The 25,295-nt window shown below is 40.2% G+C and overlaps 1 pseudogene; it reads left to right on the top strand.

Moving 5' to 3' along the window:
- The first annotated feature begins 4,707 nt into the window (after positions 1-4,707).
- Positions 4,708-5,727, top strand: LOC150091559 (retinol dehydrogenase 12 pseudogene; annotated as a pseudogene).
- The last annotated feature ends 19,568 nt before the right edge of the window (positions 5,728-25,295 follow it).

Genomic DNA, 25,295 nt, shown 5'->3' with positions numbered 1-25,295 from the left:
CACCGGAAGAAGAAGAGGTGTATCTAAATGCAATAAAGTTTAACCTTTGTTAGGATGGTTTGCCCCTCTTCAGCAAAAATCATCCGGTTCTCAAGTGTCTCTCATCGCACTCTGGGCTGTGAGAGGATGCCCTCCTACCCCATAAAAATTTCAATAAATGGGTGGAACCTGCCAATACGAATATACAAAATTCTTTTAATATTTGGATCAGCAGGCCTATGAGTGGGACAACAAGGTTCCTGACACTCTGCTCCACCAATTTGGTAAAATTTAATTTCTGAGTTTAGAATTTTGAGGTTGCTGTAGAGTATCTTCCCCTCCCCCCAGTCAAGGCAAGAAGAAGGTAGGAGGAGGTGTTTTTGAAAGGTTTTAAGGTGCACCCACCGCACTGTAATATTTTCTGCTTTGCAGGGGCTTTTTCGCTCAAATTTATTTTCCTGCAGATGCCCGATTGTCTCACACAGAAAATTCACACACAGACAATCTCTCACGTCAAGGTTGGACTAAGGAACAGTGGAAAAACATTGTTTAGTCAGCCGAGTCTTTATGTACAATTTTTGAACTAATGTTTGGGAGAATGTATGGCGTGAGCCTTGTGAAATCGTGCATCTAGACTATGTCGTGTCCACCACATAAACGGCTTCAGGTAGTATGATATGAGGTATGTTCTGCTGGTACCAATTTGGTCAGCTCATACTAATAGAGGGTTCTGTTCTCTCCAATGAATATCTTTTTGTCGTACGGCCCAACTTCACCCTGTGGTGTGTCATTTTTATTCGGACTGTGACGGATTCTTTAAAGAGGATAATGATTCTTTTGATTTTAACAGGTTGCTTTCCGGACTGATTTCCAGTTAAGTTTAATTTATATAACAGTTGATTACGTAGGTCCAGGTAGATGTTATACGAGTGCATTACGTGGTGCCAGTCCTCCAGTTCTCCACAAACATAATGGGTATCGTTTATAAGCACAAAGTCCTGAAGTCGCTTTTTGAATGACCCATGTCCTGTCAGAAGGAAGGTATCGTGTAAATTAGGGAAGAACCAGCCAAGTCTTTGTTTGTTGAGGTAGGAGACACTAGGTAGAAATATCTTGGTAGTACTGCCTTTTGTGGAATCATCCCAATGGATTTGCCAGAGGGAAACAAGTTCCTGCCAAGTACGCCGGAGTTCTTGTTTCGGATCTGCATCGACAATAATTTTTATCTCCAGGAATTCAGTTTCTTGGTTCTTTCTGATGGCATGTGAAAGCGCTGTGAAGACCGCTTGATGGTCAAGGGGGATACAACCTGTTAATTGAAAGTGATATTGATTGTTTTACATTTCTTGCACAATACGTGGATTAGACAAGCTACCCACCAGCGTAATAAGTTCAGTCTTCTCCTTAATCCACCCAAGACGCTTGCGGATCTACAAGAGCGGCAAAGAGAACAGCTTTGGTTCTTATATATCTGGAGATGACACTTAGGATTACTCCAAAGAAAGACCAAATGCTTAATGTTCAAATATTTAATTTTTTTAAATATTTGAATCGGTGGATAAAAAACGGCTGGAAGGAACCGCTGAATTGCGCGTCACGTTTCATTTTTCTTAATTTTCAAACTTTTTATTAAAATAGGACCAACATGTTTACCAATTTTTATTAAAATTGTTTCCGTTAGGCATAAAAATTAAAAAAAATTAACATAAATAATATTTAAGGAATTTCTAGAATATTCCAGAAAGGTCTAGATGACTCCCAAATGTGGAGGAACATTAAACGATTCCTAAACCTTGTAGATTATATGAGAATATTCTTGGAAATGGGAATGTTGTTTCTGTATTACAGAAGGGCGTAGATGATTCTAGAGTGTTTGCAATAATATAAATTGAGGAGTAAAAGATGTAACTTATTATATCAAACACCCATCATTCAGAAAGGGTGTTTGGTGTACGTTTAGTGTGGTTCGTGATGAATATGCCAGAAGTAAGGAACTGAGTGTTATAAAAAGAAGTGCTATTGTAACTCTGTATAAAGAAAGTTATTCAATGAGAAGTAATGGCAAAAAACTAGGTGTTTCATTTAAAAGAGTACAAACTACCATTGGACGATCCAAGGAGACTGTCAGTTTAATGGACAAACCACGATCATAAGACTGATTTCGAAAACAATCGGCGACTTAATGTATGTGAAATCAGACCTGAGTTCAATAGAAACAGAGAAACTCCCGTTTCTACATCCACTGTAAAACTTCTTCTTAGACAAGCAGGACTCATGGTCGTGTAGCGGTCCGAAAACCCTTAATAAAACCGGAAAATCGAAAGAAACAGTTGGCTTGGGCTAATAACTATTAACGTTGGTAACCAATTGAAAAGTGGAAAAACGTATTGTGGGCTGATGAGACCCAAATTTGAAAGGAAATAATGTAAGATAATGCATCTTGTAACAAACTTCTCGCAACTCATTTTCGGTTGCTATTTGGGGAGGACAATAGAATGATGATTTACCGGTTATGGAGAAGTCATGCATTTTTGGACGAAGCTGTTTAGTAAGTGAGGAAGTGAGTTTACACTTCGCAATTCCCAATGACATGGAACTTATACACAATCAAGTTTCCTTCTCTCTCTAAAAACATATGTTTTGTCCACAGCATGCAAACCGCACTTCCTGAATATCAATTAAAATGAGTTAAAACCAGAAAAGAAGTTTCTTGTGTTATTGCTACAAGACGTATTATCTTCAGAGAAGTATTTCCTTCCAGATTTCATCGTTAAAATGAATTTAGTTTATATTCAGTTTTGTTTTGGTTTAAAATACAGACTCAATTCGGCTGGAATATTTTTAAGGTTGAATAAGGTCTGTTTTTGCAACAAATTTGCATCTTAGAGTCCTAAAATTGTTTCATGCTCATGGTCATTTCATATTTTATGATCATATTTCATCTTCCATACTTTTGATGATTCTTTAAATCAACACACAGTGAGGTGAGCTACAGAAAAAGCTCTTTCTGTTTTTAATATCAGGTTAAGGTACAGTAATTAGCATAATTAATATCAGTATTACCTGTTTGTATGCAAAACTGACACCTCATATCTTAATAAGATATTTCAGTCAGTTGATGATGGAAAATTATTTTTCCAATGTTGCACTTTTCCTGCAATGATGACATTCCGCTTGGCCTGTTAATTTGTTTGCTATTCAACTTGTCTGGGACATTACGAGATGGAAACTTGGAGCCATGCAACAACCCGTCCAGACGATTTGCATCCAATAAATATTGGTCTGTAATCTTCCCATGTAGAAGATTTTCAGCTCTTTGGAATTGGCTTCACTACGTATATTTTCTCCAGTAGCTGCTTTGAGTATTTTGTTAAAAATAAGAAGGTCCAGATAACTTCCTTATACAGGGTGATTCACTACCAGTGCGACAAACTTGCAAGAGGTGTAGGGGGCACAAAGACGAATCGGAATCACATAGCATTGCAGGGTCCGAAATGCCTTCGTCATGCGGTAGAGGACGTTGAGCGGGAGGTCGCATGAACAGCGATCCCGCTGGAAGTCAGCATTTGCGAAACGTTTCTGTTGAAGAAACCAAGTAGCAAAAGTCCTCCGGAGTGGATAATCCGCAGGCTCCAATGATTGGACGCGATGCAGATGGTATAAACTCATTTGGTTTGTTGACAGTATCCTCCATTCAGTGGATTGGGAAATACCCAATCGTTGGTCTATCGCTCGAGTACTCGTACTCGGATTGCCTTCAGCAAGAAGGCAATCCGAGTCGACATTCTCCTTGTCTGGGGTCCTCGTCGTTCGCTCTCGATTCATAGTACCTCTCGTGAAACAACCAGTCTCACGTAACCTTCTGTGCACACGCGCGAAAATCGTATGATGAGGAGCACGCCAGTGCGGAAACGTTCCTGGTACAAGAGCAGAGCGCCGCGCCCGTTACAGTCCGCAGCTCCATACGCAAGGTTCATGTCGGCCAGTTCAACGTTTGAATACTCGTCCAAACTACTGCCTCGGGAACCGGTTCGCAAATGCTGACTTCCAGCGGGATCGCTGTTCACGCGACCTCCCGTTCAACGTCCTCTACCGCATGACGAATGCATTTCAGACCCTGCAATGCTATGTGATTCCGATTCGTCTTTGTGCCCCCTACACCTCCTGCAAGTTTGTCGCACTGGTAGTGAATCGCCCTGTATATATAAAAGTTATCAGATGAAATTTACGCCAATCCAGTTTTATCGCATTTCACATTTTAAGAGCCAGACGTAGAAGGAAAAAAATTTAATAGCTCAAAACAGAGTTGTTTTCAGCAACGAACACCTCTATCCTGAACGGGATGTTTTTTCCGGTTTGCACTGCGCATGCGCGTTCGAAGTTTCATAGGTTGTTGACAGATGGCAAGCCAGGCACACAGTCAAGATATTACTTGTAAATTTCGTAATTCCAGTACTTGTTATTATAATTTCACCTTCCATAATTTATAACCAGTATTCTCCAAGTAAGGGAACCGACCGATAGGTGGACTAATGTACAGTGGGGACGTTTTTATCTTGCACAGTGTAGTTGAACGTTTACCGTGTAACTTTGGTTCACTTTATACATCCACTTAAAGAACCGGTTTGGTAGAAAAAGAAAGCATAGGTTCATAAGCAGCCAACTCCTTGCAGTGAATTTCAGAACGGCATTTGCTTCACTTTAAGCGAACAAAGAGAAGGCACGGAAATGATATCCTTACTACTCTCCCTCTTCAAATATCTCTTATTTATCGTGTTCGTGGTAGCTTTAGCTCTAAAAATTCATAGCAGAGTGAGCCTGGGGAAATGCAGGAGTAAGCGAGATATGACAGGAAAGACTGTAGTTATTACAGGGGCGAACTCGGGCATTGGTAAACAGACGGCTAGGGGACTTGTCCGGAGGAATGCACGAGTCATCATGGCTTGTAGAAGTATGGAACGCGCAAGGGAGGCGGCCCTAGACATCGTGAAATCGACTGGTAAAGATAACGTGGTTATTAAACAGCTGGACCTGAGTTCCCTGAAATCAGTGCGGGCTTCTGTTGAGGACTTCAAGAAAACTGAGGAACGTCTCGATGTCTTGATCAACAATGGAGGGATTGCTGATGTATCCAACTCAGAAATGACAGAAGACGTATTGGAGGTGTTGTTCGCTACCAACCATTTTGGTCCATTTCTTCTGACCAACCTTCTGTTGGAGGTCCTGAAAAAGAGCGCCCCCTCTCGCATTATAGTTGTGTCATCCTGTTTACATTGGATATCCACCTTGGACCTTGGCAATTTGAAATACGAGAAGTACAAGCCTGACTACTTCTGGACATACTGCAACACTAAACTGGCTAACTTGTTGTTCACTATCGAGCTAAGTCGAAGACTGCAGGGATCTGGTGTGACAGTGAATGCTCTACATCCTGGAGCAGTGCGCACATCTATGATTCTTTACAGTGTAGGAATGTTTAAACACATTGTCTTGCCCCTGTTGTATCCTTACTTAAAGAGCCCTTGGGAAGGGGCCCAGACAACCCTTCACTTGGCCCTAGAAGAAAGCCTAGAAAATGTGTCTGGGAAGTATTTTTCCGATTGCAGTCCTGCTTTCGTTTCTCCAAAGGTAAGGGATTCTGTTCTCGCACGCGAGCTGTCGGAAGTTTCAGAAAAGTTACAGGATTGGAAAAGGAGTGTTGGAATTCTCATGAGAATTCAACCTGAACTGTTGTCATTTGGAATTTGATTTGAAGGTAAAATAATTATTCTTTGTATATTAGTAAATATCGAACATAAGGTCAATGTTTGCGAATGTTGTTCCATTGGGTTCAGAATGTGTAGTTCTTACACCTTAAAAGTCAATAAAGTTTATATTTTCACAGCTTTGCCATCTGTGATTATTTTTTTTCAATTACTTGGGATTAGTTGTAGTAAAAATTGGTTAGCTAGAATTCAATATGCCGCATTTCAAATATATCAACGGACGGAAAGGAATTTTTTTGCGTACGTAAAATTAAAAAAAAAAAATATGATTACTTCTACGATTTGAATTTAATATTTACCTATCCTAACGAAACGTAAAAGTTTATGGAAAGATAAAGACTGTACCCTACGAGAGTACCTTTCAACACTTAACAAATTGTTTGAAAAGGTACGTATCATTATATCTTAACGACATATTTTTTATTTATTTACACTCACTGGCCAAAAATTTAGAAACTTTAATATATACCTAGTAGGGCTAGGTATATATTAAAGTTACACGAGGATTAAGTACGTCCTCATTTAAACTACTAGATGTCAGCCATTGTCCAACATTTTTAGACATTATCCTTAAGATATTCCTTAAAAATCAGAAATAACATTCCTGTTATGGACATATGCGTTTACGGGTCAAATATCAAAATAATACACTGAAGAAACTTCAGTTATCCTTTTTTGTAAGTGGCTATATAGAATTTAAATGGTATAAATCGAGATGTGGCACTATTGGGTAGCACAGTTGGTAGAATCACCGTCCTCCCCACAACGGGTAGAAAAGACCTGGTTTCTAATCTCGTCGATAATGGGAGGAATTTTTATGGGTCTTTTTCACAACGTGGCTGAGTTAGTCGTTCTCAGGCAAGGGTAGCATGGTTTTGCCTCCCTAAAATCAGGTAACTCTCACCCGGTGTGAGGATTTAAAGATAATATACACGAAGCAACATGGCCTCAGTTGCAGCGCTCCGAAAAACCCGATAATAACAACAAAATAAGCCATACAAATGTACTAATAATGTTGCGAAGGTTTTCTGTAATTTTAATCTGCCTCCTGGCCTTCTAAGTACCCTGATTTATTTCCTATTGAGCATATTTAAGAGATATAATCAATAGCAACTTAGAGCCACGCGACAACTAGCCCAAATCAAAGCAGTTTTAAAGGAAAGAGTCTGCAAAGGCAAGGAAGTATATTGATGACGAGGTTATCAGCCGATTGAGATGTTTTAAGTGCCAAAAGTATGGTCACTCTCAAACGGCGTGCAGAAGAAACCAAGTTTGTTCCAACTGTGGGTCTTCTGACCACACTTAAAGTGATTGCTCGGCAAAAGAAATGACCTCCCCCAACTGTAAAGGAAACCATCCAGCTTATTTAAGGACATGCGACAGATGGAAAACTGAAAAAAGAAAATTGCGAAATATAAAATTGAAAATAAAGTAACATTTCAAGAAGCAAGAAAATTAATTGCTCCCAGCATGAGTGATTGCTCCCAGTACTGCTCAAAAATATAAATCCGTGGCCACCCAAACTGATGTTACAGTCCACTGAAACACTTCAACTTCTGATGGCTTGGACTGTTCTCTCTCAGCAACAGTTCAATATCCCTGAGCGGTTGAACCAAGCAAATTATACTTCACTTACAGTACCAGCAACGTCACCTTTTCCTCCCCCAGTGATTGCTTCTACATGGAATAATCGAAGCTCAAATTTAAAAAAAAGAATATCCAAGAAACATCTATGGATACAATTTATTCGTCCAGACATGAAGAACCGATCTTAGAAATATATGCGGAAGAACGCATGGACACCGGTCTGCCATTCTTCTCAAAAAAAAAAAAAAAAAAAAACAAACTAAAGCCTGAACGCCACGAACCAGTCACATTAAAAAAAAACAGTCAGATACAGCTTCTTCTACTAAACACCAGTAATGCCTTATATGGTACAATGGAATTGTAAAGGATTTCGTAGCAACAGAAACCTTATATTAGCAACCTTACGACTTGAACAATGATATTCAAGTCGTAATTAACCGCTACTCTCCAGTTGGTTTTTATTTACAGGAAATCTATCTAACTCCTCAAATTTCCACTAACACAAAGAACTATGCCATCTATCGACAAGATCGTAATACTTCAAATTTGAAGTATTATCCATCTGGGTCAGCTCAAGGATCCCGACCAAGCAGATTGTTTTGCAAATTGAAATTGAAGTACCAAGATTGCGTTAACACATTGGTATCAGTCTACCTCCCACCAAGTGATATCTTACCAAGATCTTGAAAACCTGATAATTCAGTTACCTTACCCTGTCTCTCTTTTGGGGATTTCAATGGCCACCACCCCTTATGGGATCAATTAAATTAGATAGACATGGCCGACTATTTGAAACCTCTCTGGATAAGCAAAATCTTACTGTTATTAATACTGGTGCATTCACTCACATACAGTTACCAACTGAACAAACTTCTGCAATCGATCTATCAAAATGCTCCCCGATTCTGTTTCCAATCATAGAATGGTCTGTAATGGACAATCCCATGGGCAGTTTCTATTTTCCGATTATTTTTGATCTGCTCACTGCACATCCACCATTATTAGCTCAACTCTGCAAGAAATGGAAGTTCTCTCAAGCCAACTGGGTCAAATTTAAGTCATTTGTCACCCTGGATGAGCAATTTATACGAACACAGTGTGTAGATGAAGTCACAGATTATATCATTTCATACCTACTACTTGCAGCTAAACGTTCAATTCCATTGTCGAATCCATAGTCTTGACGGCACCTTAACTATTGGTAGAATGGAGTTAACAAGAGCAAAGAAGTTAAAAAACAAAGCATGGAATTTATTTCGTAGATCCCGAACCACATCTAATCTTACCAACAACAAGAAGCTAAGGGCAAAAGCACGTCTCATTCAAATGCAAGCTAAGAAGAATTCTTGGCTTCGGTTTACAACTAACATAAGCAGAATCACTAACTCCAGATTAATATTGAAGAAAATTTTGCAGATTTCCGGCAAATTTCCAACCACGCCATCACCAATTCTTTCATGGATTGGGCAAGAACTCTCTGCTCCTGAGGACGTAGCAAACGGCTTGGGAAAAACTTTTGCCCAAGTTTCAGCGACATCAACTTATTCTCCGGATTTTCAGAAAATAGAGACCAAGATTGAACAATGAGTCATCAACTTTCGAACCTCAGACTTCCTTCCGTATAACTAGATTCTTCAAAATTCTGAACTTCTACACGCCATTGAAACAACGTGCAACAGTGCTGCCGGGCCAGATGGAATATCTTATCATGTTACAAAACCTTGTTCACAAAAATTTACAAATATTGCTAAAACCGAATACTTATGGAAAACATTTATGCTAGCTCTTGGCATGATGCCACAGTTCTTGCCTTTTCGAAACCTGGAAAATACCAATCAGTACAGCTACCGACCAATTTCCCTCTCCTTTATTAGCTAATGCGCTAATAAAATCTAAACAAACCAACCAACCAACCAACCAACCTTCCACCTGAGTATAACAGCTTCTCTGCAGAACTTCATGCATTAATATTAGCTTTAGAAAACTTGAATCTCTCCCCATCTTTAAAATACATAGTATACACTGACTCTCTGAGCTCAATTACAGCAATACAAAAACTTTTCTTACAAGGTTCGTCCTATGTTAAACCAAATCAGAAGGCTCTGTGGGGGGGGGGATATTTATGAAAATGTTATTTTATATATTATTTATATTTTATTCCCCTATTAACAACTCCCCTTTATAATAACTCCCCACTTTCGCATCTGACAATTTCTTTACAGAAAATTCCAAGTTCTAGGGGAAAATCTCCTTGAAGTGTTTAATTCCCTTTGGATAGGCTTTTTCTCAGAATAACAAAGAGACACACAAATGTTGTATAATAAAAATACAGTTTATTGGACACTTTTACATAGATACTTCAAACAAAAGAAATTTATTAAACTCATGACCAAATAGATTTAACTTCATCTTCTTATAACAAAATGTATATGAGCAAAGTATTTTGCCTATTGAGCAAACTCAAGGAGGGCTATTTCCTTTACATAAATCATAAACAACTATCTCCTCCTTTAAACTAACAAAAATGTTTCTACTTCCTTACTCCTGAGTTCGATTGACTTTCAAAAGAATCTATTAACATTCTCCTTTCATTACAAAACAATTCCTACTCCAAATTGATAAGCTCCGATACTCTTAATTTCAGTATAAATCATTACTCTGTTTTCTAACAGATTTTAGCCTACAACCTTCTCTAATCTAGGTAATTATTACTATCAAATTTCTACAATTAACTACTTGCACATTCGGGGTTTACTGACATCCGTCTATCCCCTTCCAAAATTCATACTTAGTCATTCACTTATTTAACCAAATATTAACAAGTATCAATCACATCAAAAATTTTATATCTATTCCCCCTCCAAAATTTATTTATATATATATAGACTTGCCCTGGGTAATGTCCTTCAGTTCATAACATTCACTAACTTATTCATTACAATATAGTACTACTTATACATATGTGTTCAATCAAAAGTTCTGATAAATTGGTTATCAAGTGTCTATAATCGATGTGATGGTGAGAGTACTTAAACAAACTAATCACTTACTGACATAACTTGGCAGACTTCACGGTACATCCTTCTCTAAGCGAGTAGGGGATCCTTTCTATCTGGGTCGCATCTCACAATCACTGGGGGAGTTCGATATAAGATACTGGATTCCTTCCTGGGTACCTTTTTATTTCTTTATGGACGCATTAATTTCATCTGATCAGAATGGCTGTACTCTTTTTGTCCGGCTTCGGATTTCATCAGCTCCAGCGTACTTGCTCTCAGAAATATCAGGCAATCTCGTTCCTTCATAATGGAGTTGACTCCTTCTCATCTACTTTAAGGATCTTGAAAAATTTTCCCTCTTTCCTATGGCACGTGTTCATCTCTCACTTCGAAACTCAGTCTACTTTTGACTGACTGTCTGACCGACTTCTGCGCTCCAACTTCATCCTTCCACTTACTCGACTGCTTCTCTCACTACTTATTAGATCACTGACTTAACTGTTCACTTAAAGCTTATCTACCCCTCATACTCACTACACATTAGAACTTAGCCACCTTTCTCCACCTGCTACTCTATCTAAAAAAAAACTCATTCCTTTCTTTTCTTCTCCAACTCTCATCTTACTGCCCCACTCACTGACACTGACCCACTCTCATCTTACTGCCCAACTCACTGACACTGACCCACTCTCCTCTTACTGCCCAACTCACTGACACTCCATCACTCTTCTTCTGTCCGTCTCCATCCACAAATTTTTCTTCTCAGTTTGTCACGCCCCTCCACAGTATTTCTACCAATCTCCTCCTTCCTATCTTCATTTTTATCCTTTCATTAGTTGGCAGGTCAGCCAGCCCTGTGGCACGTGATTCACAATACCCCTCTCCTTTTTTATTTCCTACCTGTTGACATCCGTTGAGCTCTTTCATGTAGGCCGAATGCATCAAAACAACTCCTTCTGTGTCATCACAGCTTGTCTCAAAAGCACTACAGACAAACCACAAATGTGCCACTGGAGACCATCGCGTCTATTTTTAGAGGCTTGTGTGTGCGTTTTGCCATATGCGTTTCCGGTGCGTGACCCTTCATAAACTTGTTGCGCCGTACCACCTGCTGGGCTTGTTATAGTATTTTCTGTCAGTTTTCTGTTTTGACGGATGCAAAGCTAATTTTTCTGTTTTTCGTTCTTCCTACCTTTTAAGTTTTACAATCCTTACTGGATAATTCTTGTTTATTGAACTGACGCTATTAACATTTCTCCCAACGGCAAGAATCCAAAAAGGAAAACTAACTTCAGAAGTCAAAAAAAATATTTTATTTTTGTAAGATTTTCAGATCTTACAGCTCTTCCTAAAAATTGAGGAACATCCTCAATCAGTGACCTTTTGCTGGATCTCAGCGCATTCGGGGTAAAAGGGAATGAACTTGCTGACAAAACTGCCAAAAATTCCAGTGATGCTAATCTGGATGCCCAGCAGCGTCACTGATAAGACCTCTCACCAAGTGCAAGTGTGCACATCGAGGGGCAAAGGGATGGTATTAACTTTGAAGAGGATAATACGCATCCATTTGAAGACTTGACCACCAGTTGAATAGGCACCAGAGCACAAGGAGTACAGGTCGGAGATTACCTTGCCGATTATTTCATGGGACCTGGAGCAGTGACTCTCCAGAAAAAGTCTCCAGCAGAAGATAACTACAGGATTATATTGTAGCTTTTGACTTATATTGAAGAATTTTTCAATGGGACTGGAAATACGATATCTCCGTTTTTTTTAACTTTATGTTTTATATCCAAGAAAAATGTCTTAATAAGTTCAAGGAATAATAGCGTGTTTGTTAAATTTCTTATTATTGAATTACAAAATTAAGAAAATAAAGACTGTCTCTTACGTTGCTCTTTCCTTTCTCCCCATGTGTCGTTTCCGTCTAGGTGAGAAACATTATCTCACCCATGGGGTTCCACCTCTTTTCTATAATCACCCTATCCATGTAGTCCTTAGAACCCATCTCCCAAATGGTAGGGGGGGGGCTTAGAATGATAAACGGGCCCCGCACAGCCACACTGTGTGGCCCTTTGACTGAAATGCACGTACTGATTACTCTCTTCCTGTTGGTCATTCGTCCAGTCTATTATATTCAGGGCACCCGAATAATGAAATTCATCTGCCGTGCTGTGAATGTTGTCTGTTAATTGTGTGTGGTCTCTGGTCGATTTGTCTGTTTTGCTGGACGAAAAACCTTGATAACTACACCTGAGACCGACTAACACAGCCACCGAGTGAAAAATGCCCAATAAAGTTCCTCAGTTCATCGACAGGATTCGAACCCGGGCCTTTTCCACCCGCTGTGAGGAGGACGGTTAAGATAGCATTGTGCGACCCGCGCAGACCCCATTCGTCCAGTCTGACGCAGAAGATTTCGGCATCTGCGGTCGAACCGGAAATGTGCAGACGCCCTCATTTAAAAAACCACGAACGACGTTTTTTCCCGCAGAATGGGTCCCGTTAAACCGGACCCACTAAAACTCAATGGGTGGTTGTGGTCTAAGAGACTTTTTTAGACGTCCTGGGGTTGGCCCTGTCAAAATTATGATTAAAACAGCAAAGAAAGAAGGAACTTGCGCTTATAATAGTGAAGGGCACAATGAAAGAGCGATCAGAAGCACCGGCGAGATTTCTCCAGTTAAAAACACGACAATCTGGACACGTTGCTTGAAAATTAATCAGCATAAAATAGTCTCGTTTTCCATATTTTATTCATAGTACACTCTGTACATTTCAGTGTACACGGCACACTGTACAATACGCAGTAAATTGTGAACAATGAAAATTCTGATGCACGCACTGAACTACACCCTAAAAAAAGGGCCATTAAAAATACCCTAAAAAAAAGCCATTATCAACCCACTGCAGGATGGAAGCTTCCTCAACAATTCGTGCCGAGGAAAATGGACCAAAATTTGCCACGCTGATCCAGTGAGGGTTGGCAGATCGACTGTATTTAGCAGCCACGGGCATGAACCCCGTTGTACTCAAGGACCGTGTGCTACTGCACTGCCGCTCCTGACCACTCTGCTACGGAGGTCGCAGGAACTATACCCTATACTGTACAGTAAAAGTGTAGAGTAATTCTGGAAAATTCGATTGTGATATCTCCATAGCTTTGCAATTTTTGTGATTATTATTATTTTTTAATTTTCTACGCGTACATATTACTTCAAAAATATATTTTGATAACCTGCATGTTATTATAAATAGATAATCTTTATTGCACTGAAAATGAATTATATGAGGCCTCGACACTAGCCCCAACTAGTGCCAAATAGATTTCGGGTGAAGAGTCTTCAGAACTAAATAGAAAAGATGCCAAGTACGAACACAGAAACATTGATACGACATCCTTTTAATTTATACCTTGGAAACAAACCGCATTCTTTGTGCAAACAGGTCCCGCTTAACAGTTGCTTAAATTATAGTAATTGCAGGGGCGTCCACATTTCTCTTTTGTTTTTTAATTTCCGCCTCTCTTTCTTAAGAAAAGCGAGAGGCCTTTCATGTTGCTTGCAGAACAGATGCATTATCAATAGTTTCTCTCTTTGGGGAAGTGTTATTCGTCGTGTAAGTAGTAAGGAGAATAATAAGGGGCAAGATATTGTTTTTGTATAGATGAACTACAGGTGTAGATTTCGCATCGTGTAGAGCACCTAAAGCGGACATGATATTCACATTATTCTCCCTCTTTGGAGGTCCGTTATTCGTCCTATTCGTGGCCTTGATAGGTCTCAAAATTTACACGAGAGTGAGCCTAGGATTCTGTAAGAGCACGCGAGACATGTCGGGGAAAACTGTTATCATTACAGGTGCGAACGCAGGAATTGGTAAGGAGACGGCAAGGGAACTGCTACGAAGGAATGCGCGAGTCATCATGGCTTGTAGAAGTATGGAACGCGCAAGGGATGCGGCCCTAGACATCGTGAGGTCGACTGGTAAAGATAACGTGGTCATCAAACAGGTGGACCTGAGTTCCTTGAAATCGGTGCGGGCATTCGTTGAAGACTTCAAGAAAACTGAGGAACGTCTCGATGTCCTGATCAACAATGGAGGGATTGTTGGTCTATCCAACCCACAAATGACAGAAGACGGATTGGATGTGGTGTTCGCTACTAACCATTTCGGCCCATTTCTGCTGACTAACCTCCTGTTGGATGTACTAAAGAAGAGCGTTCCCTCTCGCATCATAGTCGTGTCATCCGATATGCATTGGTTGGCGAACTTGAATCTTGACAATCTGAACGTGCACGGGCAAACTCGTAGCCACTTCTGGACTTACTGCAACACTAAACTGGCTAACTTGTTGTTTACTGCAGAGTTAAGTCGAAGACTGCAGGGATCAGGCGTGACAGTGAATGCTGTACATCCTGGGGCAGTGATGACGTCCATTATTCGTGACCATGGACGAATGTTTAAATATGTGTGCATGCCCCTGCTATACCCTTTCCTAAAGAGCTGTTGGGAAGGGGCACAAACAACGCTTCACTTGGCTTTAGAAGAAAGCCTAGAAAACGTGTCTGGGAAATATTTCTTAGATTGCACTTGGGGTAGGAGATCTGCAAAAGCTAAGGATTCGAACTTGGCACGTGAGTTTTGGAAAGTGTCTGAAAAAGTAACAAATTTGAAGAAGAGTTTTGAGTCTGAGCTGCCGAAAGGACACGGGTGTCGTTCCTGAGCTACTTTTACGGTATTGTAATTCATTCTCCATTTATATATGATTAGTGTATATAGACGTAAATTATGTTGAATGTGCAATACTGTTTTTTATATTGTTTTGTAATCATGTCATGGGTAATGTATAGATTTTTGTATACTAACACCATTTATAGTTAGAGAGATGTGTACATTTCAGCACTATAATTCTAGTGAGCTGTACTCCCTTATTGATTGACTGCTAATTAAATTAGGTTAGATGTACTCTAAGAACACTAGCAGCTAAGGCTATGAAGCATCTATATGCTGTTCGTTTAACTCGTATATTTATTCTTTGGTTGGTTTTCTGTTTGTTGGATGAATAACCTTGTCCCAATTTCCAGGGATAAAAAAACATTTGATCACGCTTGAGATCGACTAACTCGGCCACTTGTGAAAAAGGCCCATGAAAATTCCCTCATCGATGGGACTCGAGCTCATGTCTACTGATAGTAAACAAGAAAAGAACCGATGCTTGAATGAAATATTTAAATTGTAGTAGTATAGATGGGATAATGTCGAGGCTGGACGGGTTACCCGGCGTTTTATACCTGAAGTCACATTTTTAAAAAGTGGACAGATTACAGAATGGTTTACAACAAGTTTGGAATCCTTGTTTTTAATGAAGGACCACGGGTCACTTAATGCTAAGTTGTTTGCCCTGGATTGTCGGACACTGATTTATGTTTTTGTGGTGCTCAGGAAAGTTGGGACCATATACGTTATGAATGTGCTATTTACCAGAATTTAAGGATTCAGATTGGAGGAACAATGAAGGATCTGTTACTAGACCAGGAAGGATTATTTTTAGCTGATCAAAAGAATTTTGGTCTTTTTCAAGAATTTTCAAAAGCAGTATTCAAACGTTGAAGATCTTTAAAGCCAATTTTATCTACTTATGTTTGGGTTCATCATGGGGAAGTCTTGGTCATCAGAGACTGTGGTCAGGGTGTAGTGTTGAGAGTTAATTTTTTTATTATTATTATATTTATTTATTATTATTTATTTAATTATATTATATTTTTATTTTTTTTTTTATTTTATTTTATTTTTATTTACTTTTTTATTTTAGATTTATTATTATTTATATTTGTATTTATTATTATTATTAAATCCGTTTATTGAAGTAGCAAGCGTTTGCTTTCACCCCTTATACACAGCCGACCGGATAGAAGGGTATAAAAAATGCAAGAATTACAATTTACAATATAAGAAGGGTGTACAAAAATGCACGATTACAATTATTTACAATATTTACAGAAGTGCGTATATTTACAATAATGTTTACAAAATTCAATTATTGACAAGATTATAGTTGAAGAAAGCTGTGTGCTTCAGAGAGGTTCTTCACTCTGTCTTGCTTGCATTCGGAGTATTTCACATTTCTATTGCCAATGGATTGAAAAGGTTGACTGAGTTGTTTGGGAAGAAATTCTTCAAACAGCACAGGTTTCACAGAATAGAATGCAACGGTAGGTAGGGGTTAGTGGTAGGTCCAGTTTAGGAGTCTTTGTCGTTCTTCGGAGCAGACCCCACAAAGGTTTCTTCTAGGGCTGGGGCACAGAGTCAGATTCAAGTCACATGCAGTGTAATAGCAGTTCCATCAGTTCAGTAGGTCACTCCCGAGACCGTGTCCCCTCCATGATTTCTAAGTGTCCAGTCTGGTGGTCGTTCATGTGACAAGGTCTCTCCAAAGTTGGTCAGTCCGGTTAAACAAATGTCCATCTGTGACTTTTCGATTTAGTCCGTTGCATTATTTGATCATGGGACAGCTTCCGGCCTGACTGGATTGACTCCAATAAGTTTTGTCTCTTTGGAGCAGGTTATTTGATGCAGGTCTTAGGTGACTAGTCGTAGTCATTGGTAGGTCCAGTTTAGGAGGCTTTGTCGTTCTTGGGAGCAGACCCCACGGTTTCTTCTAGGGTTAGGACACAGAGTCAGATACAAGTACGTGTCGTTTGGTCCATTGATCATGGAGTCACAGACAATGTTACAGTTCCTGCTCCATGCATGAGATGGCTGGGTTATCATTTTTGGATGATGGAGTTTGGCACTGAGCCTTGGTCTTGAAGCGGTTGAGGTTCGGAATACGTGTGGCGTCGCCCAAAAAGATCTGGGACAGAGCGGATAAAGGCCCTGGAGAAGTTTAGCACTCAGTTATGGTGTGGAAGCGGTTGAGGTTCGCGTATGTCCGGCGTCTTGCGAAAAGAACTTGGACAAAGTGGGTGAAAGTCGTTTAGTTGTCCTCCTCAGTTTATAGTGAATTTCTGTAGTGCTTCAGTTTGTCCTCCTCTGAGATTATCTCGTTGTTTGGATATTCCTCTAATAACAAACTTAACCAGTGACTACCCACTCAAGTTGTCATAAGTTAATGTGTAACCGTGAGTGGTCAACGGAAGAAGAAGGGGTGTATCTAAATGCAATAAAGTTTAACCTTTGTCAGGATGGTTTGCCCCTCTTCAGCAAAAAATCATCCGGTTCCCAAGGGTCTCTCATCGCACTCTGGGCTGTGAGAGGATGCCCTCCTACCCGTAAAAAATTCAGTCAATGGGTGGAATCTGCCAATATGAATATACAAAATTCTTTTAATATATGGATCAAAGGCCCACGAGTGGGACAACAAGGTTCCTGACACCCTGCTCCAACAATTGAATTCTGACACCTTGCTCCACCAATTGAATTTTGTTAAAATTCAATTTTTGAATTTAGAATTTTGAGATTTTTGTAGAGTAGCTTCCTCTCCCCTGCATTCAAGACAAGAGGAAGGCAGGAGGAGGTGTTTTTGAAAAGGTTCATGGTGCACCCACCGCACTGTAATATTTTTTGCTTTGCAGGGGCTTTCTCGCTCTAATTTATTTTCCAGCAGGTGCCCAATTCCAGCACACAGAAAATCCACACACAGACAATCTTTCACGCCAAGGTTGGACTAAGGGAAACAGTGGAAAAATTTAGTCAGCTCGGTCTTTATCGTTTAGTCAGCTGGGTCTTTATGTACAATGTTTGCACTAATGATAGGGAGAATGTATGGCGTGAGCTTGTGAAGTCGTGCATCCAGACTATATCGTGTCAAACACTTAAACGGCTTGAGGTAGTATGAGATGAGGTATGTTCTGCTTGTTCCAACTTGGTCAGCTGTTAGAGGGTTCTGCTCTCTCCAATCCTTTTCGGGTATCAGCCCAACTTCACCCTGTGTTCATTTTTATTCGGATTGTGACGGATTTTTTAAAGAGGGTAATGCAAATATCCAGCGTGGAAAATTCGTATCTGAATTGTTCGAGGAACATTCCTAAGATATCCAACATCTACCCTGGTCGTCTAATATTCCAGATCTGAATGCAATTTTGAATTCATGAGATTGGAACAGGAAAGGCCAGTTCGGGTTCACAGTTCGCTACCAACCATAACACGGTAGCTGATAAATATCCTGATGGAAGAATGGTCAAATATAGAGACAGACTCCCTCAGAAAAGTAGAGAAAAATCCATTACACGATGTGTAGGGCTGTAATTCTGGCAAAAGGCAGTTTGCTATATTGCGTGTGTTCTGTGGTCGATTTATTGTTTGCTAGACGAAAAACCGAAGTTTCCGGTTGAAAACATCTGGCTAAATTAGTCACGTTGTGATAAAGGCCCACATAAATTCCTGACGTCGTTAACGGGATTCGAACCTTAGTCCAACCTTGGTGCGCAGAACAAAATAACGCAGCACACCACTAGTCGCTCTTTTTCGCGAATGGGCTACAACAGCTGACGGCCACGTCGCGTACCTTTGTTATCAATGAAGAATAAGAGAGCACGCCTCCTGTAGGCACAGCAACACTAGCACTGGACTATCGAGGATTGGAAAACAGTTGTTTAGTCTGACGAGTCGAAGTTCCTGGTGCATCATGTTGTGGCCCCGGGTGCCAAGCGTTCCGTGGCCAAGCGATTCTAGTGCGTTTTCCAAAGCGTTTTTCTACAGAGAACATTTGAGCGAACAGTTTCTATTTTAGTTTGAAAAACCGTTTTCTTGATTTCTATTGCATAGTAGCTCTCTCGCACTACAAGAAGTAGGCAGAAGCCCAGAAAGGGAAACCACCTTTCTGTTTTTTTCTATTAGTACTAACTTACTAACTCAGCCGCTTGGTCACCTCGTGGCACTGCTCCTGCCTCCCCGTGGCGGGGCCGGAAACCTGGGCGGTAAAGATAAACCCCCAGGGCCAAAAGGAGCTATCATGGATTCAAACAATTTTCCACCCTTAGAGCCTTCAAGCTCAAGACATGAATCCTCTCATGATATTAATCAACCAAAAAGGCTTCGAACTGAAGCACAGCGTCCAGACATCCCTAATTTTCTTGTGATACACTCTCTGTCCACGCAGCCCGTGGGCAAGTTATCACCATTTATGATTCAAAGACATCTAGAATCTATTGCAGGATCACCAAAAATGGTGAAGCGACTACAATCAGGAGATCTCCTGGTTGAAACAGCCACATCCAAACATTCTGAGTGGCTATTAAAAACAACTACATTTGGTGGATTACCAGTGTCTGTCACTCCTCACAATACCTTAAATTCATCTAAAGGAGTCATCACAGAATGGGACTTAATTACAGTGTCTGAGGAGGAATTAGTCCAAGAACTTAGCCATCAAAAGGTAATCGCTGCTAAAAGAATTATGACAAAAAAAGATGGAAATCTCATTCCAACTCGTTCCATCATTTTAACTTTTAGTACTCCTGATTTGCCTTCCTCAGTAAAAGCTGGATATTTAAATTGTCGAATTCGTCCATACATCCCAAATCCTCTTCGCTGTTTCAAATGCCAAAAATATGGCCATTCACAGCAGGCATGCAGAGGTGACGCCATCTGTCCTATTTGTGGAGCAAAAGATCATACACAGGCAGATTGTCCAGCCGCAATTCCCATTTGCCCCAACTGCAAAGGCAATCACCCCGCCTTTTCTAAATCATGTGAGATGTGGAAAACAGGTAGGACAATCCAAAAATACAAAGTAGAACATAAAGTCACATATCCTGAGGCACGCAGACAAATAATGTTGACCATGCCAAGTCCATCATATGCCTCTCGAACTCGCAGTTTTCATACAACTGCAATTCAAACAGATGTCTCAATACCGCCCAACGTCTCGCTAGCTAATTGGGTTAAAACAACCTTATCAACCACTGGAAAAGAAAATTCTAAAACAAAAACCAGCCATGCCACCAACACCCCAATTAGTATCCCAACTGATACTGTGACAGTCTCAAATGATGCAGAAAGATTGAAACCCAATAAAGACTCTAAGGAAACTGATCCACCAACCAACACTATGGAAGTGGATATACACCAAAATGATGAAGACCCTATTCTAGAACTCCATGCCAATGACACTATGGATACTGGACGTCCATTATTCCCAAAAAAAAGACCGAAAAAAATGCCCTGCACATAAAAAACAGTCAGATGAATCATCTTCAGCCAAACCAAAATAATGCCTAACATCATACAGTGGAATTGTAGAGGACTAAGCAGCCATTCGGATGACATAAGAGATTTAATCTCTCAGTTTAACCCCATAGGTATATGCCTACAGGAAACATTCTTGTCACCCCAAGTTTCGCCGAAATTCTCAAATTTTATGATATATAGACGAGACAGAAGCCCAGAGTCTCCTGCCCGTGGAGGAGTAGCCATTCTTGTAAATACTAACATACCGTCCAGACCGATCCAATTAAGAACCAGCCTAGAAGCTGTGGCAGCTCGGATTGCAGTTGGTATTTCAGTTACCATTGTTTCGATTTACATTCCACCATCTCTATCACTGGCCCAATCAGAACTTGACAACCTCATCGCACAACTTCCAACTCCAATTTGTCTTTTCGGTGACTTTAATGGCCACCATCCATTGTGGGGATCAGCTACAATGGACAGAAGAGGCAAGTTGATCGAGGAATTTATATATAATAATGACCTAAATTTATTAAACTCTGGATCTCCTACCTACATCCACCTACCTACAGGATCTACTTCTCAAATTGACTTGTCAGTTTGCTCACCTTCCATCTTTCCAATCATGACATGGTCTGTATTAACTGATCCTTTTAGCAGTGACCACTTTCCGATCATTTGCTCCTTACAAACAGGAGTAACACCAAATCCTGATAAACGATGATGTAAATACTTACATCACCAATCAGATTCTGACTGCAGCAAATACTTACATTCCAAAATCCAAGACATATCACAATCACCGAAATCACTGGTGGAATGCAGATTGCTTCACTGCCAAACAGGAAAAAAACCGAGCTTGGAATAATTTCCGTAAGAATCCCACCACTAATAACCTCATTGCTTATAAAAGGTTTAAAGCAAAAGCAAGGCAGATTAGACGGAAAGCGAAACGAGACTCGTGGATCGCTTTTGCCTCAACAATCACAAAAGACACCGACACACGCCTCATTTGGAAAAAAATACAGGCACTAAATGGGAAATTCGCTCGTATGCCCTCTCCAATACTTCATTGGAAAGGGAAAGACCTATCTACAGCTGAAGAAGTTGCTAATGCACTTGCTGAATCATTTGCTACAATCTCTGCTTCTGCCTCCTATGGGTCCACATTTCAGAACATCAAAACTAGTGCAGAACGATATAAAATCAACTTTTTCACGAACCGTTCTTTCCCGTACAACCAACCCTTTACATTCATAGAACTTCAAGAATCGTTAAACAGATCTTCAAACAGTGCTGCAGGCCCAGATGGAGTTCATTATGTTATGCTGAAACATTTAATTCAAGAAGATTTGAGTACCATGTTAATCTTTTATAATCGGATATTCTCCGAAAATGCCTATCCTTCCTCCTGGCGTCATTCTTTCATTATTGCTTTACCAAAACCAGGAAAAGATCATTCCTGTGTTGAAAACTATAGGCCAATATCTCTTACGAGCTGCCTGGGTAAAGTTTTCGAAAGAATGGTTCACACTAGGCTTACTTACATCCTGGAGTCACAAAATCTCCTTCCAGATCATCAGTATGGCTTTCGGAAGAATGGATCGACGCTGGACGTGCTTATCAAAGCCGAATCTCATATCCGCAATGCCTTTGTCATGAAACAACATCTTGTCATGGTCAACCTAGATCTTGAAAAGGCATTTGACACTACATGGCGTCATGGGATTATTATGGACCTTTACCACTTGGGGCTTAGGGGCCATTTGCCGAAAATAATTCAAAATTTTCTGCAATTGCGTTCTTTTCAGGTCCGATATAAAAATGTACTCTCTGCATCTCACATTCAGGAAGAAGGAGTCCCGCAGGGATCGATACTTAGTCCAACACTATTTTCAATCCGAGTTAGCAGCATAACACGAGACATCCCAAAAACTGTTGAAACTTACATGTACGCAGATGACCTTACAATTTCTTGTCGATCTCAAAGTATGAACACCATCGAACGGCAGCTCCAACTTGCTATTACCAAAATACAATCGTGGACTTCACGGAATGGCTACAAACTATCAGAAAAGAAATGCACTCTCACCCACTTTTGCAAGAAACGAACTCTCCATCCCGATCCGGAATTACAAATAAACGATATTCCAATCCCGCTTGTAAGTACCATTAAATTCCTTGGAGTGATATTAGATAGCAAGCTGAATTTTCAAGCTCACATCTCTCATTTAAGAAATACATGTCTAAAGCATCTGAATATACTGCGATCAGTCTCGGCTATGTCATGGGGCGCTGATCGGTATACACTATTGCACCTTTATAGAACTTTAATCCGGTCACGGCTAGATTATTGTTGTCCGGTGTATGACTCTGCCAGGAGCACTACTTTACAACGTCTAAATATTGTCCAGCACAGTGCTCTCAGGACTGCGTTGGGCGCTTTTAAGACTTCTCCAATCCAGAGTCTCTATATCGAAGCACACGATCCTCCATTACATCTTCGTAGGAAATCATTATTGCTCCACTATGCTGCTAAGATCCAGAGTCTTCCATCTCACCCCAGTTGGGAGTATCTTTATAATACTCGGTGGGATTTGATATATGACAGCAAGCCAAATGAAAACAGACCTGCTTCACTAAGGATTAAAGAGCTTTCTCAGAGTTGGAATATCAATTTAAGCGATATTTTTCAGAACACAACTGCTCCTGTTCCACCTTGGACATACGTTTCTTCCTCCCACGATACACATTTTTTGGAGTGGGGAAAGAATACTGTACCTTCCTTTAATATCAGGCAGTTGCACTTAGCTCACACTACTGTGAACTCCCATGCCTGTAAAGTCTATACTGACGGATCCAAAACAGCTACTGCGGTTGGTGCAGCTGCAGTTTTTCCTTCTCTAACGGTTACAGCTTCACTACCATTAGTCTGCAGCGTCTTCACAGCCGAATTATATGCCATCAAATTAGCACTCAGTAAAATTATTGAACTTTCCATCTCACCTGTCATAATTTACACTGACTCGCTCAGTGCTGTTTCTGCCATAAGGAAGAATTTTTCATCTTCTCATCCGACCTTGAAACACATTCATTCTCAGCTATTTTCCTGCAGTGTGTCTAATCAATCAATCAGTTTTTGCTGGATCCCTGGCCATTCTGGTATTCCGGGAAATGAAAGTGCGGATCTTGCAGCTAAAAATCCTCATCCAGCTGGCCCAGAACATCTTCAGGTTCCTTACACTGATTATAAGCCTGTTATTCGCAAAGCAAGTTACGACAATTGGTCACAGATCTGGAAAAGTAACACCAACAATAAACTTTACCAGATAAAGCAAGAACCAAAGCTGTGGCTCTCAGGCTTTCGACAAAACAGACGAGAGGAAGTAGTACTGGCAAGACTCAGAATTGGACACACTCATCATACTCATCTGTTCCTGCTACTGGGAGAAGATCCACCCCAGTGTTCATCCTGTGACAGTCAACTTACTGTTAGGCATTTCCTCTTCGATTGTCCCCTATATTCAACCATACGGTCAAACACTTTTCAGTCAGTCTCTAGGTTGAACCTCTCACATGATTTAACTCATATCCTGGGAAATGAAGCAAACATAAATGAACTTGTAATATTTTTAAAACGTATTGGACTATATAGGAGTATTTAATTTAACACCAACAGTGCTATATTTCGACTAAATAAACTATGAACAGACACAATTTGGCCTCAGTAGCCCTTGTGTCGTTAAGCTAAATAACAACAACAACAACAGCATCATGTTGATGGAAGGCTAAGAATTTGGCGAAAACAACATGAATCCATGGACCTGTCACGTCTGACGACTACTGTGCAAGGTGGTGGGGGCAGTGTTATGGTGTGGGGAATGTTTTCTTGGCACACGTTGGGTCCATTGATACCCACAGATTCACGTCTGAATGCCACATCGTACCTAATCATCGTTGCTGACCAAGTGCATCCATTCATGTTCATAGTTTATTCTTAGTCAGATGGTTACTTCCAGCAGGATAATGCGCCGGTGCACAAAGCCCGAATCACTATGGAATGGTTTCAGAACACGACAATGAGTTTTCTTTGCTGCAGTGGCCAGCTCAGTCCCTGAATCTCAATCCTATTGAACATCTTTGGGATGAGCTGGAAAGGGCTGTTCGCTACACCTCCTGGAATCTCAAGAAACTGCGTGACACACTCACGTCTGCATGGTGCACCATTTCTGCACAACGTTTTCAGCATCTTGTTTAATCCATGTCTAGACGAATTCAGGCTGTTTTGAAGGCTAAAGAAGGCTCAACACGCTGCTAGGTAGGTGTACCTAACAAAGAGGCAGCACAGTGTATATCAGGCTGCAGAATTAATAGAGAGAGCAACAGGTGGGAATAAAATATGGTAAATCCAGCTCGACCTACGCTGGTAGAAAGTGTATTAAAAATAAAAACATTATTTAACGTGGTTCTTGTTCAGGCTACTGTAATTTTTTTCTTATATGCCGGTACTTGTTTTACATTCATATTTCTTGCAAAATACTATTAAAAAAATAAGTGGCCGTAAATTACAAATAACTTTGAATAAAATAGTGCAAAGTATATATAATTAACATGTAACGCGCTGTTGAATATAAAAGTAATTAAATGTCGAAAATGATCATCGCAACTGAACATGAAGAAACGCTGCCTGCAGTGTATAGAAACACACTGAAAGTGATACTGATTGCTTTTCATTTCTTGCAGAATGCTTCGGTTAGTCAAAGCTACCCACCAGCGTAATAAGTTCAGTCTT

This window comes from Mastigoproctus giganteus, chromosome 1, assembly GCF_048544385.1.
Source record: "Mastigoproctus giganteus isolate SK-2022 chromosome 1, ASM4854438v1, whole genome shotgun sequence".
NCBI lineage: Eukaryota > Metazoa > Arthropoda > Arachnida > Uropygi > Thelyphonidae > Mastigoproctus > Mastigoproctus giganteus.
This window is presented reverse-complemented; position numbering and strand designations above follow the sequence as displayed.